This window comes from Mustela putorius, unplaced genomic scaffold, assembly GCF_011764305.1.
Source record: "Mustela putorius furo isolate JIRA1106 unplaced genomic scaffold, ASM1176430v1.1 tig00003976_pilon_pilon_pilon, whole genome shotgun sequence".
Taxonomy (NCBI): Eukaryota; Metazoa; Chordata; class Mammalia; order Carnivora; family Mustelidae; genus Mustela; species Mustela putorius.
In genome coordinates, this window is record NW_025422118.1 from 2,465,843 (window position 1) to 2,484,217 (window position 18,375).

At 38.9% G+C, this 18,375-nt stretch overlaps 1 protein-coding gene and 1 non-coding gene across 2 annotated transcripts in view; one reads left to right on the top strand and one right to left on the bottom strand.

Annotated features, from left to right (window-relative positions):
• Positions 1 to 18,375, top strand: part of ZMAT4 (zinc finger matrin-type 4) — a 362,525-nt gene that overhangs the window by 165,961 nt on the left and 178,189 nt on the right. The gene's annotated exons all lie outside the window — the stretch shown is intronic.
• On the bottom strand, positions 15,029 to 15,155 carry LOC123389501. The gene has a single exon (XR_006604096.1). It is a non-coding gene; the product is annotated as a small nucleolar RNA SNORA32 (small nucleolar RNA).

Below are 18,375 nucleotides of genomic sequence, written 5' to 3' on the forward strand. Positions count from 1 at the left end.
AATATTTATTCAAATACCCAGTGTTCCTTTATTCAAGGTTTTGAATTAATAATGGTTTTTGTATTCCAGACCTGGAAGAGATTTTCATCTTGTTTTAACCTTTTAAGTTCCAGAGAGAGAAAATGATGTACTTGAGTTCATGGTGATAGTTCATGGAACTATTTTTATCTTTAAAATACAAAATATTCTCTATTGTTATAATGAAGTACTGTACTTTATAACTGGTGAGCAACTTGCTCATCTCTGATTGGACATACCCTGTGAGTTATGCATATAGGGGTGAAAAGGGATTCATACCAATCTACAGCTGACGTTGGTTGCCTACTCAACATTGATGTTCCCTTTCCTTTTTCCTTCTGGCAGAGCCCTCTGTGTGTTTCACATGAGGGTCCTTCTCAGCTAAGTCATAAGCCTCAGGAGAGAGAAATATCCATCCCAGCTCCAAGGGCTCAATCTTGATTGGAGTAAGCAGTGGCCCTTGTGTCTTTGCCAGTCATCATTTGAATATGGTAGCATGCAGTGCTATGCTGGCTACTGAGATACAAGGCAAGACAGCTGGAGAGTAGGAATGGCAGTTATGGGAATAGTTTCACTCAATCTTAAAAATAGACTTGAGAAGATTGTTCTGCTGCTGGGCATTGCTGTGTCAGCATGAGATGACTGGAACTCTAACCACCACCTTAGGGCCTTAAGGAGAGGTAACCTAAAGCACGAATCAGATAGACTAAGCATGGCAAGCTGCGAGGATCAAAATAACCCAGGTACTTGTTAGTCGCTGAGCCACTAACAAAAGTAACCCAGGAGCTGAATTACCGTTTGACTTATTATATGAGAAAAAAATAATCCTTAGAATAAAAAGTTCCTTGATTAACTGTTTTCTTTCATTTGCAGTTAATGGTATCCTTCCAAAATAGCTTTTTCTACATTTCTGATGCACTAGGGTGGCCTTAATATTTAGAAGATTCCTATTGGGGGTCAGTGTGAAATCTGGGAAATGAACTAGAGAATGGAAGGCTTCATCTTAATTAGAACATGCTATAAGAAGCTGAACTTACTAGTCCAAGTGCCTAAGACAGGTTTAGCAAACTGCTTCTATAAAGGGCCAAGAGGTAAGCATTTGAAGCCATTTGACTTCCACTGCAACTATTCCGCCATCACCAGGCAAGGTCGTGACCCCAGGGTAGTCTGTGTAGTGAAAAAGCAGCCATAGACAACTTGAAAGCAAATGAGCATAGCCATGCTCCAATAAAACTTTTTTTGAAAAGGCAGGTAGTGGGCCAGTTTTGGGCTGGCCATAATCTGTGGATCTCTGACCTAAAGTACATTCTCCAGGGATGCTCAGGGCTGATGGGGCCCTGAGCAGCTAATTACGAGACCACCAGCCTGACTCCCATCTTCTCTCTATTCGTGTGCAGTGTGTGTCCTCTGGGAAAGAGCTATCTGCAGTAAGATGGTGGAGAGGCCAAAAGTCAAGAGAGAGAAAATTGAGAAATAAGAGAATCATGTAATTGACAGCCTACTTAATCAGTTACTGAATAATTGATGGTTGGCTACATTTTTTGAAACCATTTGTCCAGAAAAGCCCATGAACTTGATGGCACTGAATGAATGAGAAAAGATGCATCTGGAGCAGGTTTGCTCCAGGTCATGTGGTTTAACACACAACCTCTTTGACCAAATAAAGGCAACATGATTAGCCTTCAGAGTTTGCACAAGGACAGGGGCATTTGGGTAGTCTGTAAGGATGTTGTTTTAAGTAGGGAAATAGGAAAGATTTTATTTCTTAAAGTGTTCATTTGTCTCATTTAGCCAGTGGACTGTTTAAATATACTTACAGGTGTCTGTAATAATGTCAAAAACAACATGGCAGTAGTGGAAATCGGATCGAAGCTTGATCTATGAAAGTACCATGGATGGGTATCTGTTGAGAAAAAAAAAAAAAAAAGAGAGGAAAAGTAGAATGGAAATTAGATTATCCCAGCTTAGATGGTATAATGATAAATATTATCAAAATTATACAATTATATAATTGTTCAGAAGAATGTTTCTTGATTTTATAAAGTCCTTCTCTTATCTCTCATTCTCCCTGGTTCCTTAAATGCAATGCCATCTCTGACAGAAGGTAGAAATGAATTCATGATTCTAAAGGAGTTCCTCAGTGTACATAGCCCCAGAGTGAGAGCCCCCAAAGGATGGTCAGATGGTCCTACCCTATGACGGCAGCTCAGGATCGGCGAGGTCTGTGTATCTCGGAGTAAGCATTGTGGTTTCAAGCATTGGCTCCTTGCGCCACATTTAGAACAGTCTATACTGTGTCACAGTAATGTACGCTACCATAAGATATTTGTATCCAGCACCCTCATGGATTTTGATTGATACAAATATGTTTGTATCACAAGAAAAACGTGATTGATTGATACAAATATGTTTGTATCACAAGAAGAACGTGTAAGAAGTTTCCCTATGAAAAGCACCTCAGGAAAAATGTTCCATTAGCTTTGTTTCTAATTAGGTCCTCTTTGCTTCTTTGGGGATTGAGTGAATACAGCCACTGTGAATCCCTCTAACTCTTCCATGTCGCTCTCCCCACAGCCTGATTGCCACTTTACAATTAATTGAGAAACCCATGCTTTGAAGTTGTTGCCAGCTGACTTAGCAGGAATAAACACACTTACAGGTGTCTCAGGAAGCACAGCTCTAATGCCTGGTGATTCTGAAATGACTTCCCTCTTGAGTGTGCTCCCTGCAGCTTGGCTCCTAGCTGGTTCTCTTGCAAAGTGGCCCTTGCAAGTCAGGTGGAGACGGGAAAGGAGTCGTTGTGCCAACTTTATTAGTGGAAATACAAATGGATTACACAAGAAGTATAATCTTGACTGGCAATCCATCGGTCAAAACAGCTCTTCTACAGATGGGTGTGGAGGGCTGTGAGCACCAGCTTCCCTTCTCATCCTAGATCTCGAGCCTCTCTTTGTTCCTGCCGGTGCTGATCCGTCCACATCATATCCTCCCCCAAGTATCCTATGCTGCCTTTCTTCCCTTTTCCAGATGGCGCCGTCTCCTTTCTCGTCTCCACATTTCACAGGTTTGGCAAAGTCTCTCCCATCCTTCAAAATGCATTTTAAACATTTCTTCTTTGGGGTGCCTGGGTGGCTCAGTTGGATGATTCTTGATTTTAGCTCAGGTCATAATTTCAGGGTCCTGAGATCGAGCCCTGTGTGAGGCTCTGTGATCAGCAGGGAGTCTGCTTCTCTCCTCCATCTCCATCTGCCCCTTCCCATCATAAGGAGGTGAACAAACAAACAAATGTTTTTTAAAAAATAAACATTTGGGGGCACCTGGGTGTCTCAGTGGGCTAAAGCTTCTGCCTTCAGCTCGGGTCGTGACCCCAGGGTCCTGGGATTGAGCCCCACATTGGGTTCTCTGCTCGGCAGGGAGCCTGCTTCCTCCTCTCTCTCTCTGCCTGCCTCTCTACCTACTTGTAATCTCTGCCTGTCACATAAATAAATAAAATATTTAAAACAAAACAAAACAAAATTTGTTCCTCTAGGAAAGCCCCAGCTCTCTTAGGAAGAGTTATTCTATCTGCCATGCCTTCCCTTGTCTATGATAGAACATATCACATATTGAAATAAATTGACCCAGTTATGTGTCATTCTCTCCTTTCCTGATGGGTTTCTGAAGGTCAGAGCCTATATCTTTTCATTTTTGATGCCCAGCAATAGTAGAAAATTAATAAGTAGCTGTGAATATGTCAGACAACTGAAAAGCTAGATGCCATCTTAAAACATTGTCCAATGATGTACTGATCTATGAAACAGATTAGGACAAAATCCAACTTTTTTTTTTTTCTTTTGGTTCGGGGGACGGACAGAGCATATCATATATGTGTAATATGATAAACTTTAAATCTTGCTCAAAGCCAAGGAAGTAATTTTACACCCTGATTCCTGTGGGGTATAGGTCCACCACCGATACCAGATCTGGCTCCCCGCAGGGCTTTGTCATCCCTACCCCTCCCTCAATTCAAGATTACATCACCGAGGGCAATCCCATAGTGTGGTCCATCTACCTGTTTTTCCATGGTTCTTTATCCCAGGGGGACTTGACTGGGCCAAGAATTGACAAGAGGAAGTAGCTTTTGTACAGAGAGGTATAAGTGCACAGGAGACAATCCCCCAGAGCCCAGGAGAACACTGAGGTGCTAAGGAAGCAGGGTAGCTCACCTGGCCTTTGGGGGAACAGTCTTGGCTGGGTTTGATGTGAAGGGGCAACTACTACAGGGGCTTGAAGACACTGCTGTCCACATGGGGGGGGGGCATGTATCACGTGCAATTTTAGATGTGACACTGGAGAGTACCACAGACCGTTTTCCCCCAGCAGTGCCTTTCTTTAAGATGACGGGCAAAAACCGAGCCCCTCTCCCAGCCCCTCAGTAGTCACCAAAGTACACGTGTATTTTGTTCAATAATTCATTTGTGAATCTGTTGTCTGGAGTTTGGAACCTTTTATCCATAGAACTAATACTCTAAACGCTGGTTAGATTTCCACATGCTTTACTCCTCCTCATTAGCTCATCGTGTTCCTGAGGCCAAGAATCTAGAGAACCTTTTCGACTATACTTAACCAATCTCTCCAATGTAATTTCTATGAGAAGGCATGTTTTGGGCCTCGGAGAGGGATGCTCATTCCCTGCTTCTTTTCTGTCCTGACTCAGGAGGCTTTTAGGCTCTTGGTATTCATGGGCAATGCTCTGAGAGCTGCAGTCTGGAGTACCAGGTCGTTTCCCATGGTTTTAACAAGCCACACTTCTGCTACTGCAGTCAGAGAAGACCTTCCTCCATTTCTAGATTCTCTCTGAGTGAAAATGCACTTGTAGAGTCAGTCAGGTGGGGAAGAAATGGCCTTGTCTTCATGGTGGGGTGGGGCTTCCAACTCTGTGTTCTTCTCTGTGGGCATTTTTGTGTGGAGCATGAGTATGGGCTCACAGGTAGGATGGCTAGAAACAGTGTTTGCGTCCCTGTGCCACTTTGTTCCACACGTAGAGTCCCATCCTTCCATTGGTGGTTCCTTTAGCCTGCTACACTTCTCCATGGTTTTCTCCTCTTGCTCTTGGCCAGAGAGGGTTGTTCGTTGGTGTTCCGAGTCTGGCTTTTCCTCTTGGGGTCTCACCACCTAATTTTATTTTAGTGTATCACAGGAAAACAAGAGAATGGTTTATGTATGACTTTATTATATCTAAGGACAATTTACTTAAGGGCACATTTAGGGCTCTTTATAAAGAAGAGCAGAGAATGCTACAAAAACATCATTGCAAGCATAAGGAGAGAGGTGGAAAAGTGACTTTAAAGTATTTGTGATCTGATTGTGTACTTACCTTGTTATAAACATGAAATTCCTACCCGCCTAAGATGCTTCTAGCTAATGGTTCTACAGTGCAGACATATGGTTTGGCTTTAAGATAAAGCTCTATGGTTCAGGAAACCTCTAACCTCAACGTCACTTTAAGGCTTAAAAATAGCTTTCTCAGGACATTTGCTATTCTGCCTCTGAGCCTGTCTCTCCACCCCACCCCTCTCATTCAGATTGTGCTGTCAGGAGACAGGGACTTCTAAAAAGGTTTACGCAATGGCTATGAAATTTTGTCTGGCCCGTGACCTAGCTGGCCATTGATGTCGTACTCCCTGTCATCCTTTTTCTGTAACTCAAATGGGTGATGACAGCAGAAGTGAGGGATGATGCAAGTGCTTCTGACCTCAGACGAATGTTTGTATTCATACAAAGCAATCATAGCATTTTTTAGAAAATTAAAAAAAATAATTAAGCAAAAGTTTGGAGATAGTTGTACTGAATGGTGCAGTAATCCTAGTGCTGTTCAAACTGAACAATGCCGACTGACATCACCCATGGTGACAGCAGTCACCTAGATGAGATTGCTTTACTAAGGACCATTAACAGTGCTGGTGTATTCAACACATTTTTGAACTAAATAATATGGCTAAGATGTTGGTAAGTAGGTTCAGATGCAGACATTCATCCTTACTTCGGAATTAAGGAAAGGTAAATCTGTTGTTGACCTACACTCACGTCAGGGGTGGGAAGTAGGGGATTTCGTAGGTGGCTGCTTGGTCCTACTGAGAAAGACGTACCATAGCTCTCTCCAGAGCCTCACACCTGGCCAGAGATAGCCTCAAGGAAGGATGGAGCTTCAGAGGAGTGTGGGGGTTTGTGTCTTGTGGCTCATGGGAGAGCTGCACTTAAGAAGGCTTTGAGTATCTTCTCCATCTGATTTTCTATTTGTTTAGTTGCATATTTTCCAGTGCTTTCTATTTTGACAAATTTTATTATATTTTTAGTTAAATTTTTTTTTTTTCTTTTCTCTAATGCATTGTCATTGAACTCTTATGCCAATGTATTAATTTAAAAAAGAAAAAAAAAAAAAAGGAAAATCCTCAGTTTGGTATAATGCATTTAAGAAATGCCCCCGGTTGATTTCCAGGCCTTCCCCATTTCCCATCTGGGTGGTTAGTATTAAGTATCTCCAAGAATTAGACTTGATTATTTGTTTTTTTCATATCTAAGGGTCCTGGAGATCCTGTGTCAAGGCCACAATTGAACCTTAGGAAATGTGTGTGTGTGTGTGTGTGTGAGAGAGAGAGAGAGAGAGAGAGAGAGAGAGAGAGAGAGAGAGAGAGAGAGATATTTTGAAGAACTTGAATTAACAGTGATGTGAGAGACATTTGCTTCCACTCAGGAAGGCATTTTTGTACCCCCAGAAACCATCCCTTTGGAGCCGCCCTGAGGACCAGGGTATGGATGAGCTGTTTTTGAACTTCACTTTTGGCTAAGGGTTTTGTTTATTTTCCTCTGCATGTCTCTCTCTCATTCCCTCATTGTTCTAGAGGTGAATCCACTGAGAAGAGGGTGTGGGAGGCCAGAGAGGAGGTAACTCCACAGGAAGTTTGTCAAGAGGATCCTATCCAAGGAATCATGGGTGATTTATGTTTTTCCCACCTTTTCCCAGATCCTGGTCATATTGTAACCTTTGAATAAACTGATAATTAAAAAACAAACAAACAAACAAACAAAAACTATAGTCTCCTAAACAATTTGTCATTCCAGCCATTCTGGGAGTATTATTACAAAGAATTGCTCCCCCATCAAACTGGCTTTTATGTTCAAGGATAGGAATCAGTAGTGCTTGGTTAGATTGTCCAGTTTATGTGAGCCCAAAATAGATTTCTTGCTCCAACCCCAGGCCTAGCTGAGATGGTGTCAAAGTCTGGGTAAGGTTGGCTGAACCTCAGAGGCTGACTGGTGACACTGCAGGATGGGTCGCCTCATGTGCAGAGCAGAATTGCTACCAGTTATAAAACACGGGGTGCTGTGTTAGTTAATTAACAGCCCTTTATAAGTGGCTATTCTATATGAAGTTCCAATCCAGAAGCTGGAGTAAAAGAAAACTAAAAAGCGACATGCTAAATGCAATGTGGTATCCTGGACTGGATCTGGGAACAGAAAAAGAACATGAGAGGAAAAACTGGTGAAAGCCTAATGCAGTCTGGAGTTGAGGTTATAGTAATGTACCCGTGCTAATTTCTTCATTTCGAAGACTATATCATGGTTATGTAAGATGTTAACATAAGGGGAAGCTGAGTGAAGAGCATAGAGAAACTTTCTGTACTATCCCATCTCAACTTTTCTGTAGATTTAAAACTATTCCAAAATAAAAGTTTATTTAAAAATAAAGCAAAAAGGCACATACCATCCAAGCTCATGGGACCCTTACTTTGCTAAACTTGGTCTCTGTCTGATATAGAAAGATCCTCTGAAATTATGACTACCTAAGTTATTTTTTCAAGGAATAGGCATTTTACTGAATGTTTTATTTTGCATATTTCCTATTAGAAGGTATTTCCAATACCATAACCGCCCTTTATAATTATAAAGGATGGTTTGCTTAGTTGAACTGACACAGAAAAATGAGTGAATTTGTAATTTCTTCTGAACTTTTTGTACAGGCGACCTCAGAGACCAAGTACATATTAAATGGTAAATGAGAATCTCAGAATACCTTCCATCTGGCCCCTTCACATTGGGACTTAAGGGCCTTCAGTGTGTGCCAGTTTTAATAGCAAAGGGATGATCCCACCCTGCTGGGAGAAGAAGGTATTATTGAGCAATCGAAGATAAAATTACAGGATTATTTATAACAGAGATACAGAATGTTTCATCGAGTCTCCTTGTCGAAAGAAAGGGCTCAGAACTTTTCATAAGAGGACAGTGTTTATTATCTAGAGAGATTAACTTACCAGCGAAACAATTTCACAATGATAGACATGATCGCTCACAGTTGAGGGAACAGGATGAGAAAAGCAGAACTGCACGTTGTCTCCTCAGGCTGCCCTAGAGCAGGTGTGAATGGCTTAGCTTCAGCCCAGTCAGACCACTAACAAAGTAAATGAGCCTTGGTAGGTGTGGATATCATCAGGAGACCCCACTTTCAGAAACCTCCACAGAGCACAGAGCAGTGATGGAGAGTTCCTGACAGAAAGTTCTTACCATTCGGAAGCCCTCAATCAAATGATCTTTCCTTACGTAGAGGGTGGGAGAGTCTGAGAAAACAATTCCTGCAGTGGACTTGGAGCATTCTTTAGATAGGACAGAATCACACGAGCTCTGTCCCACTGGGAAAATTACTGATGATGCACGTCAGGGGTGGGGCCCTGGGAATTGTACTTGTAGCGTGTTCTTGGGTAATGCTGACGCTACAGTACTACGCTGTGAGAATGTAGACTTTATTTCTGAATATTCATGGTAAATCTGGTTGAGATATTTATTTATTTTTCCTTTAAAGCCCTCCATTATTTTTGTTTTGTTTTGTTTTTCTTTTTCTTCAGAGCTTATCCTTTCAGTTCTTTCCCCCAGTGCTGTAGCAGTACTGACAGCAACAGGGAGTGGAGTCCGAGGGTCTGTTTCTGATTGTCCTCTCTATAGATACTGAAGATGGGAAGAAAGGCATTTGGAGAGGTAAAGATTAAAAGCCATGGGGAGATTTAGATTTGGGCAAAATGCACCACACATCTTGCTCCCTTGGCAGTTTTTCTTCGGAGCTTACAAAGTGAGGGTGTTACCACATTGCCCTGCAGTTTGTTCAGAAGTCTACATAGGTAAGTAATTTGACCCACTAGGGAACCTGTAGGATAAGGGACCATGGACAAGGGGACCCAGATTTTGAAGTGGCTCATACCTGTGGCTCTGCTTACTAGATACCCCTAAAGATCTGCTCCATCTGTTGCTTGGTCTCTTCCCAGAGAGCGGAAAGAGAATCTCATTGAAACATGTGTGATCTCTCCCTTTTTGATTGTGAACTTCCAAGATGGTGGGAGTCAAGATGTGCTCACTCTTTCTTGTAAAAATTATTTTTTAAAATTTCTTTTTTTTAAAAAAGAAAAGGAATACATAGTAGTATAGAATGTCTAGATAACTTATCAATGACAAAGAAAAAATACATGTTACGTAATCATATAGCTACAATGACGTTCAAAGGCACGTTTTACCAGCTTTTGTTTCCACCCTTTTCTCCCGGGTCTCATGTACATATGGATAAATAAAATCTCTCTCTTGCTATTGCTTTTTGTGTGTGGCAGCATGGGGAGCATGCTGGCTGTTGCCTGTAGATGATTGTACCTCTGATTCAATTAGTGTCAGTCACTCTGACCTACGATTTGCACCAGGAACACAGGGGGCTTTTCTCTGTGGTGTTCCCTCTACTTTTTGCTCTCTTCCTCCAGATGCCTGCGTGATCCCTTCCTCACGTCTTTCACGTCTTCAGTCAGAAGTGCCCTCCACAATGAGGTCTTCTTGGGCCACTTTAAAATACGAAATACTTCTTACACAAACCTTGTATTCCCCCTCATTTCTTTTTTTCTTCCTGAGCAATCATGACAAACATACTCCGTGTTCTACTTATTTATCTTAATTATTATCAGCTTCCCCGGCTAGAGTATGAGATCCGTGACAGGGACTGTTACCTCCGATGTTCCCTGTACTATGCCCAGTGCAGAGCTGACAACTCCATGAATGCTTGTTTCAAAATGTCAGGTGAGGGGTGCCTAGGTGGCTCAATGGGTTAACCCCCTGCCTTTGACTCAGGTCACGATCTCAGGGTCTTGGGATTGAGCCCTTCATTGGGTTCTCTGCTCTGCAGGGAGCCTGCTTCCCCCCTCCCCCGCCATTCCTGCCTCTCTGCCTGCTTACTAAGATCTCTCTCTATGTCAAATAAATAAATAAAACCTTTTAAAAAATTGTCAAATGAAGAAACTTAGCAATGCATGAGGAATCATGGTCCATGTCCATGAATAACATCCATCCTAATTTGAAAACCTTTGTTTTCATTTATAACTTTGTTTTTCACTACACCAGTATAAATATACTGCAGTTTATTAAACATCAGTTTAATAATTAATATGCTATAGTTCATTTGAATATGATCCTCGATTAATTCCAGAATATAAATGTATCCTTATTTGACTGCTGTATTCAGTGCTTTAGCAAAAAACCTTGTATATATTTGCTCAAATCTTTGATAATCTTTTTTGGATAAATTTCCAGAAAAGAAATTTCTGGTCAAGAAGAATCAATCTTTCTTTCTTTCTTTCTTTGAAGAATGTGTCTTTGAGTTTTTTAATACATATCATCAAATCACTCTCCAAAAAGCGTATATCTTTCTCAAAGAAATGATTTAGAAAGCTGATTTCTCCTCCCCTTTGATAATATGAAATTTTTTAAAACTATAAGATATTTTAAAAAAATATTACCAACTTTATGAGTAAAAATGGCAACATTTAAAAATATATAAATGTTTCTGTCATTACTGGTAAGATTGTTTTTTTCATATTTTTATTGGACATGCAGATTTCTTTTTTTAGAGATTTGATTTATTTGAGATAGAGAGAGAGAGAATGATTTGTGGGGGAAGGGCAGAGAGAAAGGAAATAAGCAGACTCTCCACTGAGCAGGAAGCCTGCTGAGGGGCTTGATCCCAGGACCCTGGGATTGTGACCTGAGCCCATGGCAAATGCTTAACTGATGGAGCCATTAGGCACTCCTGGACGTGCATATTTCTTTTACAGACTTTATTTCTTTTAGAGTGAGAGAGAGCACATGCTCAAGCTGGAGGATGGGCAGTATGTAAGGAGAGAGAGAATCTCAAGCAGACTCCATGCTGAGCATGGAGCGCAGTGTGGGTCTTGATCTCATGACCCTGGGAAACATTACTTGAGCTGAAATCAAGGTTTGGACACTTAACTGAGTGAGCCACATTGGCACCCCCATGCATATTTCTTTTATACGTTTTTAGTTTGTGTTTTCTGCTTATTTGGGGGGGAAGAGGTCAGCTTTCTTTTACAGCTTTTCCGGTGCTCTTTATATAAATAAGCATTTTTAAAATGCATATGGTTAATATTGTTTACCATTTTCTTTTAAATATCTTCATGGTATTTTTTGACATGCAGAACATTTTAATGTCCACGGAGTGAGATATGTGTATCTTTTCTATTTCAAACTATTTTTATTTTATGTTTAAAAATCTCAACCCATCCTGAGATTATCTGACTATCTCTATATATTTCTTCTAGTTGTTTTATGGCTTTATTACTTTTCCTAAATTGTTATCAATCTTGCATTTCCATTTATTTGATAATGTTGTTTCCCTTGCTGACTTGAAATTTCCCTATATTACATAGTAATTTGAATGTACTCTCTGGTTGTTTCTCCTTTTATTTTGTTTTATAAACCTGCACCTTTCTGTAGCAGAAACATACCTTAAAAATGATAGTTGTATAATCTGTTTTCCATATTTGAGGCTAAATTGGTCCTCAAATTTTTAATTTTTAAAATAATAACAACTTTTTACTGTTTTGTTTTGTTCTGCTTTCAGAAGAAATTCAGAATTATTTTTTTTTTTTTTTTTTTTTTTTTCATTTTTCTCCAGTGGTTAAACTTGCGTCAAATTTGTAAATAAATTTGGGAAGAAGTTACTTCTCTTGGTGTCTGGTTAGCTAATTACCTAATCTTTTTTTTTTTTTTTTTTTTTTTTTTTTTTAAGCCTATTAAATGTGACTCTATGTGCATAGCTCCTGGCCAGTTCCTAGTTTTTGCAAATTCTTCAACTTATCGGAAGGTCTGCTTGGGTGGGAAGCATCTTTTCCTACCCTAGCTGACAGGTTTTGCAATGGTAGGAATCCATGCCTCCCATTAAAGCTGTCATTCCCAAGATGCTGAGTCACTGCAGGCTCCCCTGTCTCTGCCCCTATTACCCATCTTTTCGCTGGTGAGATGGGAAGCCGGGTCTACCAGTAGATATGCAGTAGTTTGCCTTTCCCAACTGAGCTGGGAATTGGGAGTGAATGCCACAGATATATGCAGAAAGAGGGCAAACAGTAAATGTTCATCGGTTCAAGACATCATATGACCACGGATAGTTGTTCGATTTTTTTGTTGGTACAAATCTGAGCTTGGGCAAAGGATGGGGAGTGCAGACAATATCTTTTCTGACTCTGGAGAGGTTTATAATAAAAACAATAGCTTATTCCTAAATATAGCTCTTGCTCTAGGTCAGGCACCATTCTGCGTACTTTCTACATACAAATTCATTTAATCCTCACTAGTATCTTATGAAGGAAATCTTATTACTATTCTAGTTTTATAGCTTATCTCAATTGAACTCCTTATGCCTTGCAGCAGGCAGAAATTCACTTTAAATTCTGGCATCAGGTGGTCTATCAAATTAATTTTTAGTGTGTGTTCTATCTTTTTCAGTCTTCATTAATATTTTAGAGTCATACTTAGGGAAACACTTAGGGGTGCCAGTTAGGAGCATTTCAAACTGGAATTTGTACTTTTTCATTAAAAATAAAGCAGAGATATAAAATTCTACAAAGAAGAATGTATTACTAAGGCAAACACCCTGGTAACCACTACTCAAGTCAAGAAATAGACTGTAGCCCATCTTCCCATTGGTTCGTCTGTTTGCCTCATCCCTGTCTTGAGTCTCTTTGTTCCACCAAAGAATAACTGCTGTCCTGATGACTTTTCCATAAGCATTTTTTCAGGTTTTTTTTATAGTTAGATTACAAAGTGTGCCTCCCTGATTACCAAAATCTAGTCTTGCCCCCTTTTTAAAAGCTTGATGTATTTTTTTCTTGGGTATCTATCAGTTTTTTTCCCTCCATTTGCTTTTTTCCTTATAATTTACTTGTAAAAGAACTCAGGGGGCATTTGACCCATAGAGTTTTCTAAAGTATAGATTTTGCTGATTATGTATGTCTGGGTTTCATTTAGCACTTTATCCTTTCTGTTCCTTGCAAATGGGCAGGTGGCTCCAGAAATTGGATAGGATTTGGGTTGGATGCATTTAGCAGTAGTGGGATGGTGTTGGTTCTTTCATCAAAAAGTGCATAGTATCTGATGGTCTCTCTTTTTGTGACGATAGCAGCTGCTGACATGGAATGCCTAGGTCCATTAACTCACCAAAAGTTGCAAAATGGTTTTCTTTTATCATTTCTTTTTCATTAATCCACTACACTCATTTTGAACAAGGCAGTTTTCCTCATTCTCTAGTCCATACTCTGTACTATAGTTCCTTTAGAAAAGGCAGGAAAAAAATGACTTGATTCTGTCCCTTTATTTTACCAATTTTCCAATTAAGGAATTGATTCCCTATCCTTCTGCAAAGGTGACCAAGCAGGCTTTTAAGAAATACTGTTATGAATGCAGAGATTTAACATATGTGATGGGTTTTGATCAATTGCAGTTACTACCTCATTTGAAGTTTGAATTGTCTCATGTTTGCCAGGGGAAGCCTCTTCAAGTTTGTCCCCAGTCCTTGTGTCATGACTGTGGTAGTGATCTTGGATAGTTTCCTTGTTGGTTAGTGGGGCAGGATTCCCCAAGCTCATTTTACAGCCTTCTTGGAATCGCCTATTTTTCCTCTTAAAGGCAGTCTCTTTTAGTGTGGAATGGTATTTCAGGATTGGTATGGTTTTTGAGTGCTAGGGATGTCGTATTAAGTTTATAATTGTTTTTAGGTTTCTTTAGTGGACAGAACTAAGAAATACAGAGTTTTGTGCTTACTATCCCATTATCTTCTGTTTACTCTTTTCCCACAGTGAGCATCTTGATTCTCAAAGCCTCAGGAAATGACAAAATTAGAATATCCCCAAAGCACTCATTTACTTTATTCAATATTACACACATAACATCCAGCAAAATAACCATATTAATACTACACCTCTATATATTAACTGATAAATCTTTTTTTACAGCATATATTCTCCCCATTTTTTAAATTAAAAGTCAATAAATTCTTTTTTTTTTTTTTTTTTTTTTTAAAGATTTTATTTACTTATTTGACAGAGACAGATCACAAGTAGGCAGAGAGGCAGGCAGAGAGAGAGAGAGGAGGAAGCAGGCTCCCTGCTGAGCAGAGAGCCCGATGCGGGACTTGATCCCAGGACCCTGAGATCATGACCTGAGCCGAAGGCAGCGGCTTAACCCACTGAGCCACCCAGGTGCCCAAAAGTCAATAAATTCTTATTTAAGGAGTTTTTACTTGTGATTCCCTCTGCTGCCAGTCGCTGACAATCACCATAGTTCCTCCAAAGTGAGAATCATAATCTTCAAAATAGCCCTTTAAAAAAGAACTTGTTCAATCCACAGGTGTCACTGTCACGCTTGTATAACAGGAACATGAAGTAAGTTTCCATTTCCAGAGACGATCATGTAAACTGAAGCCAGCCTCCCTTTACCAAACCAATTATATTACAACTTGCATGGTTATTAGCAATACAGAAGGATTTAGCAAAAGACATTTGCAAGAGCAGAGATCTAGGCATGCACTGTTCAATATACTAGTCATATATAGTCAGATGAGAATTTGAAATATGACCATTACCAAATCACATACGGCTCATGTTACATTTATACTAGACAGTGCTGATCTAGGCAATGTAAGTGAACAGAGTTGATAAAATGTTCCCAATAGGCTGAATGCTAGCAAAGTAGCAGGTAGAAAAAAAACCTAGTGGGAAATTTTTTGTTATGGTCTTGTCCACAGCAAATGAGAAACTACACTCTCAAAGCCTTAGTAATGACCATTAATTCTCCCCATTTTTAAATTGTAAAATTATATTCACGTTATCTGAACATATAGTCATTACATGGGCTTCCATTTATATATATGAGCCTCCATTTATCTTGATTCTATAAGTCATTATATAAATCATGCTATCATTAATTCTTATATTGATGTCTCTCCAGTCATTTTGGTTATTTGAATCTTTTATTCCAGTAGATACAAGAAAGTCTCATGAAAACAAAGTTATCTGAGTTCTTGTCTGTTTTCACTTTGGGCCTTTTAAATTCAAATGTTAGTTTTGCTGGATATAAAAAGTTGGGGTCACATTTCTTTTCTTGAGAATGTAAGATATATTACTCCATTTGTTTTTGGGAATAAATCATCACAGTTGAAAAGTCTGATGGTGATTGAATTTTATTTCCCTTGTAAATAAGTTATTTTCTCTAAGGCCCAACCGAATTTTAACATTACTCTAAAAGTTCAGTAGTTGTTCTGAATCAATATTCAGATAATTCTCTTTTGATATATACTTTCTTAATTTTAATTTTAGGAAATATCAGTGTACTTGGTTTCTTTCCCCCCCTTCCTCTGGCTATTTTTTCAAGGTTTCTTATATTATTATATTGGATAACTTTTGTCTTTCTCCAATTTGTGACTTGCTATTAAATCTCTTTGTATCTCTTCTTTAAGAATTTTACAAAGTTTTCTTCATTTTGACTTCTACTTCTCTTAGAGAATTATTCATTGTGTGTATTCATAATCTCTTTCTTCTTGTTTAGTCTTTATTTCCAAAGTGATTTATTCTTTTATTTCCAGTTATTTTTGTGGTTCTTATACCTAACTTGTGAATTTTCTCATTCTTATGTTGCTCTTTCATCTCTTATATCATTTTCCTGAAGTTTCTTATTTTGCTTTGAAATAGAAGCAAAGGAATGTCACTTTCTCATGAGCACCCACTGGCTATTGGACGTTCTGCTAGTCTGAGGTCCATCAGTTTCACTCTCTGTCCCTTTACAGATGCTGATATCATACAGTATCTTTATGGCTTTTATTGATTTATTTTTATTTGCTTGTATTTTGAGGTTCATAGAAATATCTTGTCACCTAGTTTTGTTATGACTATTGTCTGTGAGGTCCCCCCCCCCCCCCTTGCTTTGGCTATCCAGTTCTGTTTTTATTGGGAGATTTAGAGGAATAATAATAATTAAAAAAAAGACTGCTGCCAACATCTCAGGATCCTCCTTATGTATATTTTTTTCATCAACCATCAGATATTTATTAAATGACACGTCCTCTTACAGACACTGAGGTTATACTTCTGACCAAAACAACGTTCCTGCCCTCAAGAAGCATATATTATAATGAAAGTAGATAGGTATTAAACATATATACCAGTAAAAAAGTGAGAAAATATTGGATATAAGTAAGATACAAAAAGTAAGAAGTAACCAATCTTTAGTCCATCTTGACATATATATGTAAAAAATTAGAATAGTACTTTCTGAATGACAAAGCATGTTTTCATGTATTGCGTTCTTTCATCCCGACTTTTATTTCACAAATAGGGTAGAATTTGCTTCCCACATGATGGGGAGGAATTTCAGACTCAGTAATTATAAGTGACATGCAGTACTTCTAAAGTCAGGGCATTTTTTGAAACCAACTCTGCTCCTCTTTAATTTAATATTTCATGTTTTTCATATCACATCACACAAAACACTGTGTTGGAGGCTAGGGACAATGCATTTTTAGTCCAAGGAATTAACATTCCATGAGAGAGAATAAGATGTAAGCTGAATGATGTTAGTGTGTGGGGAGAAGGTTAAATGAAGTTCTGCAGGCAGGAGGGAAGAATGAGGTCTCTCTCTCTCCAGTAGAAGCTACTGAGGGGGCCTTGATGAAGGAGATGATGTTTGAGTGACCCTTGCATATAGAGAAACTGAAGGAATTCTGAGTGGGATGAGCCATGTGAACAAAGACATGTAGGGATGTACCTGATATAGTTGGAAGATAGCTAGAGTTCCTTCACTGGTTTATTTTTTCTATCATATACTCATTCAACAGTTTTCTAGCTACTAGGTGTTAGGTACTGTCCTGGGGGAGAGACAAAAGGGGACATAAGAAAGAAGTCTAGTCTAGTGAGGAAGACTACTGCTTTTTAACCTGATATAAAAATGAGACCTGACAAATCAAATCTTTACTTACTTGCAGTGTTGAATAGGAGCAAGCAGCTAGGAGTTGGGGAGAAGGAAAATTTAGAGCTGGGATTTTGAGCCATCCCCTTGGCAGGGTCCTTTGTGTTCCTGACCTTGAAGAAATCCATTTTCTTGGAACATATTATGTTTGAAAAGCAGTGCAGAGGAGAAAGACTAAAAAAGTATGTTGGGAGTTAGTTGGTAGCAGACTCTAAATGTCATAGTAGGGAATTTATTTTTCCTTAGAAAAGAGTCCTTGAACATTTTTGATGAAAAGACTGACCCAAGATGCCAATGCAGGATCATGGAAATAGTACCATTTTGAATTTAGCTAGACAGGGATTCAAAAATCAGCTCTCCCACATTCTAAAAGTATCACACATTGGCAAATTTCATTTTCATGATCTGTAAAAATGGGAATTTATTCATTTATTTATTCACTCACTCATTCCTTCATATATTCACTAATTTTTTTATTCAACTAATATTTAAAAATTACTCATTGTGTTCCAGAGCTATACTGCCCAGTCTAGTAGCTTCTAGCCTATGGAGCCATGGATAATTGGAACTTAAAACATGGATAATTTGATATGTGCTATAAGTGTAAAATATATACCAGATTTCAAAATCTTAGTATGAAAAAAGAGTATGAAATACCCCATTAATAATTCTTATGTTGAATACATGTTGAAAGGAAAAGAGTTTAGGTTTATTAGACTAAATAAAAAATATATTTTTAGAAAATTAATTTCACAAGTTCTTGTTTCTTTTAATATGGCTATTAGAAAATTTAAATGTGACCATATTTGTGGCCTGAACTATATGCTGTATGACAGTGCTATTCTAGGTAACTGAGCATACAGTACTGAGTAATTTAGTTTCAAATATCAAAAGCATGATGTAGTGTCCTTCTGTATCTCTGACTACAGTCTTTAGTTTAAAATCTAATTTATCTGATATGAGAATCACTACCCAGCTTTCTTTTGAGGCCCATTGGCATGAAAGATGCTTCTCTGTCCCTTCACTTTCAGTCTGGATGTATCC